The sequence below is a fragment of the Montipora capricornis genome, chromosome 11 (assembly GCF_036669925.1).
Source record: "Montipora capricornis isolate CH-2021 chromosome 11, ASM3666992v2, whole genome shotgun sequence".
Taxonomy (NCBI): Eukaryota; Metazoa; Cnidaria; class Anthozoa; order Scleractinia; family Acroporidae; genus Montipora; species Montipora capricornis.
The window spans coordinates 23,889,618-23,899,617 of NC_090893.1; the positions used below are offsets into that span (position 1 = coordinate 23,889,618).

The 10,000-nt window shown below is 41.9% G+C and overlaps 1 protein-coding gene across 1 annotated transcript in view; it reads left to right on the forward strand.

The window, feature by feature from the left end:
* The window catches only part of LOC138023238 (single-stranded DNA-binding protein 2-like), a 278,648-nt gene that overhangs the window by 226,280 nt on the left and 42,368 nt on the right, over positions 1 to 10,000 (forward strand). The window lies entirely within an intron of this gene.

Sequence of the window (10,000 nt, forward strand, 5' to 3'; positions counted from 1 at the left end):
TACTCAGACATTTATATCACGTCTACTTTATTGAATGAACTTAAAAGAAAAACTTTTGAACTTTGACGCTGGCAAAATAGTGTAATGTTTTCCGATTCTCAGACATGAACGAAATACGAAAAAAAGAGATCATTACTCAGACATTTATATATCACGTCTACTTTATTGAATGAACTTTAGAAAAAATTGTTGAACTTTGACGCTGGCAAAATAGGGTAATGTTTCAGGTTCTCAGACATTAACGAAACACGAAAAAAAGGAATTATTACTCAGACATTAATATCACGTCTACTTTATTGAATGAACTTAAAAAAAAAAACTTTTGAACTTTGACGCTGGCAAAATAGTGTAATGTTTTCCGATTCTCAGACATGAACGAAATACGAAAAAAAGAGATCATTACTCAGACATTTATATATCACGTCTACTTTATTGAATGAACCTTAGAAAAAACTTTTGAAATTTGACGCTGGCAAAATAGTGTAATGTTTTCCGATTCTCAGACATGAACGAAAAAACGAAAAAAAGAAATGATTACTTAAACAATTATATCACGTCTACTTTATTGACTAACGCTTTTCTTTTTATTGAAGTACTTTGTTATCGCGTTTGTCCTGAACGCCGCATTGCTCGCGCCCTGACTGTTTGAGTGTCTCTTCCGTTTCCTGCTGCAATCTGCCCGAGTACTTGGGACGGGAGTTATGAATATGGCTTCCTCGTCCTCGTCTTCGTTCTCGTCTTGGAGATCTTGGCCAACACCTTGCTCGGGAGCTGTGTCTTCCTCAGAAGTGATGACCGGCAACCTTTCCCAGACATTCGTGACGAGGTGTTGCTTGTTCTCACTCAACAGGCCGAGTGCCGTGCATATACGCTTCCGCTCGGCCAAGGCCTCGGCGGTGCCATACGTGCCCAGCGACATATGATGATCTTTGAGATTTTCGGACAGCATTCGCATGTAGGCCTTAAGGTTGGCGCGAACGGTAGGTTCGTCGCTCGTTCGCAATTTGTCATAGCACTCCTTGAGCTCTATTTCCGTCGTCCGGACCCAAGCGTTTTCGAATGCTATTCTCGCAGCCTCTCAGCGTTTATGCTCTCGGGCTTGCCTTTGCTCCTCCTCATATCGGTCCAGTTCCCTCGTGACTGCACTAGGCAACGGTTCTTCGGGATTCGAGGAGATGAGTTCCGCGTTCTGAGTGGACACGCCCTTAGTTCTGAGCAGGGTCTTGCGCCGTTTGTGCTGCTCCTTTCTGTCCTCTTCCGCTCTGTGCCTCTTGGCCCTCTCGGCCTTGAGCATGTGCAATACCTGCCTGTGACGAAGGCTATCTGGCTGCAGGCCTCTGAGATGTTCCTCAAGGGCGTACAAGACGTCACCCGCGTGACTGGCATCTGACTGGCTATCTGAAGCTTCCGAGTCGCTTTGCTCGTCTTGGTCCTCTACAGGAACTGGCGCGGTGTTCTCGGTCATTATCTCCTCCAACGACACCGACTGTAGTGCTTCTTTCTCGCTCTGCTTTAAGGCACCGTCTTCGTACAACGAACGCTCTTCGTCTGTTTCTGATTGGTCCTCCTCGTCGCTTTCACGATGTTGTGTCTCTTGGGCTTTCCGTGTTGCCCAGATCAGGCATTCCATTGGGTGCTTTTTCAACCAAGTAGCCGCACGTTTTGTGGGATTCGCCAGTCTCTTGAATTGGTACGTGCTGAGCCTTCTGTCCATGGCGGGTTGATCAGACGGTCCAAAGTCGAGCTTTTTCTGACAAGTTATCAACATGGGACAGCGGTTGATGAAAGATTTTGCCCTCTGATACTTCACGTCGTGTGCGGAATAACCACCCTGTGTCAACGTTTTCCAGTCGTCGATATCTAGGGTTGATTCCGTAGCCTCGTCCAAGAATATGACCTCGGTGAATGGCGTAATCATCGATTTATTAAAGGCACGCTGTTTGGTAACCGTGGCTACGTTTCCGTGATGTACGAGGCTGAGGATCGGGAAAAACAGGCTTGTTTTGCCGCTGTTAGCGTCTCCGACTAGACACAACACCTTGTCCTTGTGTTTTTTCTTATTGTAGTTTAGGAGTTTGACAAACTCTTCGCAGAAGCCACATACGTCGTCAGGAGTGAGACTGTTTTCCAAAATCTGGCGAAAGTATTTTGCGTCGGGAATTTGGTTTGGCTCGTACGGGCAAAACGCTCTGGGTGATACCTTGCCTATTTGGTGTTCTTCGATGGCGTCCTCGACGAAATTCCTTCCTTTCAATGACCAGCAGGCGCCGTTGTTCACTTCGATGAGATCGTAATCCACGGTTAGTGGTCGAAACAGCTCACAATAAGGATCCGACAACAGGTCAATGATTTTCTTCATCTGCGGAAGCATCCGCGACTTAAACTGCTCATTGGTGGCCAAGGTGTTTACGAAAGCCCTTGTCTCGCACTTGTATGAAAACGTGAACGTGGATCTGGGATCTTTCTTGTAGATTTTTCCTCTGTAGGTAGCATAGCCAAGTTTTCCCATGGCGATTGCTATATCGTTAACCAGGATTGCGAGTTTATTTGACAGCATCTTTTCGTCGTCGCACGGTGGCTGGCTGGTGGACGCCTGCGACGTCGCCGTGTTGGACTCGAAGCCAAATTTGTCCAGTTGTAGCTTTGCCGCGGTCAGACGTTCGATTGCCTTCAGCAAGGACGCGTGAAACTTCTGATTAACCAGGGTCACTCGCACGACGTTTTCACTGCCACAATCGTCTAACTCCTGGGTGCATAAGCAATCCTCACCGATCAGCTTCCTGGCCTCGTCTCTGTAGGAGTGTTTGTAAGATGATCTCACAAGGTCTCGCATGAAAGGATTTTTATGATCTTTGAACACTTTGTAAAGTTCTGCCGTGGCTGGAGATTCCTTTCCATCCTGGAACTGCACCTGTCGAATACAAATTAAATGGAACAATGTCTCAGAACATTTTCACGATTTGTTTTGCTACCTGCAGCACTGTGATTGTGCTTGTTCCTTTTCTTTTTATCTCGCTTTACATTGGATTGCTAGACACATCTCAAGGAGAGCTCTCAAAGAAAGATACGACATTCGTTACCTGGGTTGCTGTGACATCCAGTCCGCAATTTAGCAGGGCCTTGTGAACCGAAATTGGGCTGGCAGGGGCGCCATTTATTGTAGTCAACGCGACCCAGTATGAGATTGCGGGGCACAGTGATTTGTTTATACTTGTCAAGTTCCCTTCGAGCCACTGTTGCGTCATGGAACTTGGCATGGCATCGCCAGAACTACTCTCATCGTCTGTTTTTTCGTTGATGCAACAGTGTTTCTTCTCTTGGCTCGAAATGGCGCTAAAGAAAAACGCTGCGTTGTGGATACCTGAAACACAGCACAGTCAAATGCGTTCAATTTCATTTTTGATACTTAAAATGTTCTCCAAATTTCCTCGGAAACAAAGGTATTCCAATAAATACTGACCTGAAATAGCATTGTCGCATGAATCACGTTTGCTGCAAATAGAAGTCCACGCCCTGCCCAAATCTTTATCTTTTGCTTTAAAAATACATTTTGCGCTTATGATGCTGCACCTTCCGCTGATAACTGGTAAGAGATAACACAGTGCAGCGCTCTTTATCCCTTCACTATTTAGCTGTCGGCACGGTTGTCTTGTGCGCTGCATTTTCTCCTGTAGCTCAGATGTTGTAAAATGATTGCGTCTCTTATATAGTGGATCAAAGCAGTGAAATGTTGACGCATAAATTTGAAAGCGCTGCCCGTGATAATAATGATCAACGATGCACGAGAGTTTACTATTTCTTTGTCATGTATTCACTTGCAACTTGTCGTCAAATAGGTGTCACACATCATGTAACTGTCGAATGGGTGTGAAAAGGGGCGTTTCTATTTTTGTACCTTAAGTACGTTTGACTACCAATCCCGCACAATGATGGTGTTTCCCACGGGAAACCCAAAGAAATAACAGATCAAGTCAGTAAACACAACATCGATACGATCGCTTGGCTTGTTTACTCAGTCGAGCCACTCCTGTTGACCCAGCATGGTTTTTGCGATTTAACACTTTTCCGAGATAAACTCGCCATCTAATCAAGGAAATCCAAAGCACAAACAATGCAATCAAGGCTGTTATCGTAAACGGGTAATAGCTCTCTTTGTTGACAATAATTCACAGAAACAACCGGGAAACCTGACACATTTTGTGCAGTGATCTAGGACTAAATTTTAACAGGAATGCATTTAGGATGTTGCTTATGACAATCCTTCCTCCTTTGTTCACGTCACTGAGATCAGGCTGAGTGACACATGCTTGTAATCTTAGCAACGTGTTACTGGATATTGAAAAGTTATCAGATCTCTGGCAACGAAGACGACATCAATGCAAAAGAGCAAAATTTCTGTCATCAATTAAAATGAGTTACACTATTCGTCCTAACAAGCCACTAACAAGTAACTGTGTCCGCAAAAACCGTCCTTTTCTGCGTATGTTGAAAATTTGGTTGACTAAAATCTTGTGTATTTCTGCTTCTTTGCTGCAAAAATTGGGTTTCATTACCTCGGTGTAAAAACCTGTGAAACTCTTTCTTTGTTTTGTTAGCTCGTGGTAGGGTTAGGTTATTGTTTGATGTTTTTTTGCTCTTTTGTTTTCCTTTGTGCTACGTCATCTGTGAGTTTCACAGATTTTTACACCGAGGATGAGCCCAAAAATTAAGCTAAACCAGTGAAGCACCACGTGTCCGGGAGATCTGGAAAATCCGCGTTTTCTGTGCACGCCGAAAGCTGTTTGACTAAAATCGTAACATGAAGGCTTGACTGCTGATAAAACTCAAGCCGAACCAGGAAAGAAACTTGTGTCCGGGAAATCCGGAAAATCCATGTTTTCCGTGCCTGCCGAAAAGTTCTTAGAATGAAATAAAAAAATAAAAATAAAAATAATAATAATAATAATAATAATAATGAATTCAAAGGCATTAAGGAATGACCGCTGATAATACTCAAGCCGAACCAGGGAAAAGCCTTGTGTCCGGGAAATCCGGAAAATCTGCGTTTTCCGGGCATGCCAAAAAGTTCTTAGAATGGAATCGAATAATAATAATAATAATAATAATAATAATAATAATAATAATGATATCAAAGGCATTAAGGAATGACCGCTGATAATACTCAAGCCGAACCAGGGAAGAGCCTTGTGTCCGGGAAATCCGGAAACTCCGCCTTTTTCGTGCATGCCGAAAAGTTCTTAGAATGAAATCAAACAATAATAATAATAATAATTATTATTATTATTATTATTATTATTATTATTATTATTATTATTATTATAATGAAATCAAAGGCATTAAGGAATGACCGCTGATAAAACTCAAGCGGAACCAGGGACGAAGCTTGTGTCCGGGAAATCCGGAAAATCCGTATTTTCCATGCATGCCGAAAAGTTCTTAGAATGGAATCGAATAATAATAATAATAATAATAATAATAATAATAATAATAATAATAATAATAATGAAATCAAAGGCATTAAGGAATGACCGCTGATAAAACTCAAGCCGAACCAGGGAAGAGCCTTGTGTCCGGGAAATCCGGAAAATCCGTGTTTTCCGTGTCTGCCGAAAAGTTCTTAGAATGAAATCAAATAATAATAATAATAATAATAATAATAATAATAATCATAATAATCATAATAATAATGAATGAAATCAAAGGCATTAAGGAATGACCGCTGATAAAACTCAAGCCGAACCAGGGAAGAGCCTTGTGCCCGGGAAATCCAGAAAATCCGCCTTTTCCGTGCATGCCAAAAAGTTATTGGACTGAAATCAATGTTATTAAGGAAACACCGTTGACAGAACTCAAGCTGAACCAGAGAAGAGCCTTGTCACCGGGAAATCCGGAAAATCCGTCTTTTCCGTGCATGCCAAAAAGTTATTCACACCACAGGTAAACAATTTTGGTGATTACGGAAAATACGGATTTTACGGATTTCCCGGAGATATGAATATTTAATGATTAAACTTGCAGTAATGACTGACTGCTGTCTGTGACAAACTTTTACTTGACCACGGAAAATACGGATTTCACGGATTTCCCGGAGATATGAATATTTAATGATGAAACTTGCAGTAACGACTGACTGCTGTCTGTGACAAACTTTTACTTGACCACGGAAAAGACGGATTTCACGGATTTCCCGGAGATATGAATATTTAATATATTCTAATATAATATATTACTTCTCTTTTTTTCTGTAAGTATCTATATAAATATATATATATATACTTACAGAAAAAAAGAGAAGTAATATATTATATTAGAATATATTAACATGGAATAACATTAAATATTCATATCTCCGGGAAATCCGTGAAATCCGTCTTTTCCGTGGTCAAGTAAAAGTTTGTGACAGACAGCAGTCAGTCGTTACTGCAAGAACGAAAAACAGAGGAACAGTAAGCACAGAGGAACAGCGGAATAGTAGACACAGAGGAACAGGGAAAACACTAGGCACAGAGGAACAGAGGAACAGTAGACACAGAGGAACAGTAGACACAGAGGAACAGAAGAACAATAGACACAGAGGAACAAAGGAACACTAGCCAGAGAGGAGCAGTAGACACAGAGGAACAGTACGCACAGAGAAGCGGGGGAACAGTAGGCACAGAGGAACAGCAACAACAGCAACAGCTTTTATTGACCTCTTATATACTTAAGAAACATTAAGCTTAACAAGAAAGTTAACAAGACTTTGAAGCCAAATTACATAGAACAAATTATAATATTAGGTTCGGAATGACACACACACGCACAAAGTAATAATAATAATAACAATCATTAAAATAATAATATTAATTAAATCAAATGAAGTTTTTCTGGGTAGAAAGACAAATATACTAGGAATGAAATCCTCAAAACGATAAACGAAAACTGATCAAACCCGAAGCAGCGAAAAAAATCACAGAAAGCAGAAAAACAGCAGGCACAGGAAAATTTTATCCAGTGTTTTTAGGTTGCAATAGTACAAGCTTAATGAAGTTTCTCTCTTCCGCTGTCTCAAGTTCAAAGCTCGCCTACGCGGGTCACCGAAAACAATTAACGTACATGTATGAAATCAAACATAACTTAAGCGATTAGATTCTTGACTATTCCCTATCAACACTGGCTAGTCTGACGCGCGATCTAGCATGATTTTAACGCGTAATTCTCGTATTTAAAACTTAACTCGGTTCATGCCGCGTGAAAATTTAGCTAAATTGTGAACCGGAAATCATGCTATAGGCGTGACCCTGCAGTATCGACACACCCACACAAACAATAGATCGATTGATTAAACAGATTTCGTTATGCATATCGTATACGTTATCAACAGGAAAACCTCTCTTAAGCCTTGTAGAAAGTTACAGCATTGAAAGACGGTAATTTTGTCATATCCCGAGGGTAGTAAGTCATTATCTAAGAGTGCATCGTTTGGTCTTCACTATTCAACTAGCGCAAAATGGTTGTTTCTACGGGAAAACTGTGCGTTGCTCTGCAACTGTACGTTGTCATTTCTTCCGTAATCTTACGAGAAGCACATGGGATTCTGCCCTCCGACAATCTGTTGAAGGCTATAGCAAAAACCTTCGAGCGGTATGAGAAAGGAGAGTTACCTAGATCAACTACGATTCATTTTCACCATGATGATGATGGTCAACAGAGAATAGAGAATTTATTTCTCCCAGGGATTATAATTTGGGATCCACTGTTTCAACACTTCCATGGCAACTTAGTGTGTTCCAAGTGTGGGCAAATTCTGAAACCCAGGAGCTGGAAGGATGGACGAGACTGGAAGCACAACAGTCCGCGGGAGCTTGCAGACAATGAATACCCTGTTCTACTCGTTAGTCGCGTTAATGCGTGCACGAATGATCACCGAACAGTTGGCCATGACCCGGTTATTCTGAAAGAGTTAAAAAGCGCAGCATTGATCCCTTTTTTTTTTGTTACATAAGAGTGGAATTACGCGCCGCCTATATAGGCTAATAACGGTTCAAACTGCTTCAGGAATGGCGTACGTAGAAGTTGAATCCCTGACAAGACAGATGTGGTACAGTTATTATACCGATTCACGTATTAAAGCAATATCTCAGCAAAATATCAGTGCAAATGAAAAAGCTCTGCATAGCGTCAGTAATGTCCTACAAGGAATTTCTCCGTTGTACCCTAACAGAAAATTAATTCGCCAATGCTTTGTTCACTATTATTTCACAAATGAAAACCTATACAATGCTCGGATGTCATCATTCACAGGAACTTGGCTTTCTTCCGATCACACGTTCAAGGTTGCCGGCAATGTCGGTATGTGGCGAAATGGCAAGTGGATTCGCCAGTACGACAGTTTGTTTTCTGTGATGAACGAAGACGGCATTGTCCTCGGTTGGCAACTTACAAGAGGCACTGGTTTTAGTAGAGTAAAAACGTTAATTGCGGGAATCCACAGGAGGCTAAAAGAAAGTGGCGTTAAACTTGCTGGATTTTCGATTGACAACTGTTGCGCCTGGAGGCTTTTATTACAAGGGGTGTTTGGATTTCTTCCGATCAAACTTGACTTATTTCATGCCGTACAACGAATTGCCAGCAAAATAAGAAAGAAACACCCACTGAGAAGAAAATGCTCAGATGCGTTTCATTTAGTCTTCAGGGAGAATGGTGATATAGAGAAGGACCGCAAACAGCCCACTCCCTCATGAGAAATTATGTTAAAAACTTAGCTCGGTTTCGGGAGAACTGGAGTAATATTGCGTTCAATGGAGAGAATGTTCTTTCAAAACACGCTTATGATGAACTAGAAAAATTAAAAATGCACATACAGAAAGGATGCCTAGAAAATATACCCTCAAAAGCTGGAACCAGCAGACAGGAATCGATGCATAAAAGCCTCCGTAAATGTGTTGAGAAACGAAGAGTAGGAGTTAAAGTGGCCGTGGCAGGTATAGGAACTTGTTTATACAGATGGAATGAAAGAAGGCTACCAGGAAAGAGTACATCATCACCAGTAGCCCCAATCACGGAATATCAGGACTCGACAGTTATTTCTGACGATCAAGACGTTTTTGGAATTGGCGTTATTAAAGAAAACGATAATGTTGACGACTTAATGAATGACCGAGAGCTGAGTGCCTCCGAAACGGAGTCCAATCACAGCAGCAGCAGCTGCGAGTGTGGGTATTATGGCAAAGATGGCGACGACGACACTGAAAGAGTGAGGGAGGAAGATTATTACCAGAGAATCCTCGAATACGCACTGTACTTGAGAGGCATTGCTAGGAACATGCAAGCAAAATGCCAAGCACCCACTTTGAAAGTAAATCTGGCCCAGTTTACGGGAAGACCTCTTTTACTATTTTCGTCAAATAAGCGCTCTTCAAGATCAGACGCAGGAGACTGCAATGCAAGGTTGAAGGATGTTTTAAGGTTGTTTGGCTTTGCTATGTTACCGATGCCAGGGGATGGAGACTGTTTTTTTCACTGTATCTCTGAATCGTTGACATCAATAGCTGAGAACTCCGACATCGAGTCTCATTTGAAATCGATTGGGCTCAGCAGAGACATGCCTGAAAACGAGAAGGTATTCGTTCTGCGGAGGCTAATCGTGGAGGAGTTTTTCGGGCCAAATCGGCATGTTTACGAGCCATTTCTTGTGACATCAACTGATTTTTATGAGAAAGAAGCCCAAAAGTTCCTAGAGCCTGGATTTTACGATTCGGAGTTAGGTAACTGTATTCCACTGGCGATAAGTAATATTTTACAATTGCCTATTGTAATTTTCACCTCTATGGAAAATTACCCTGTTACTCACGTAATACCCAGAGGTCGCGTACTGTCTGAAGTACCTCTCTATCTAGCCTATGATCACAGTGGCAGTGGACACTACAACGTAGTCGTCGAGCAAACAACTGCGGACTCTGGTACCCTCAGTCTTAAACCAAGTGCCCACTTAACAGATGTGTTACCAGCCGCATCACCG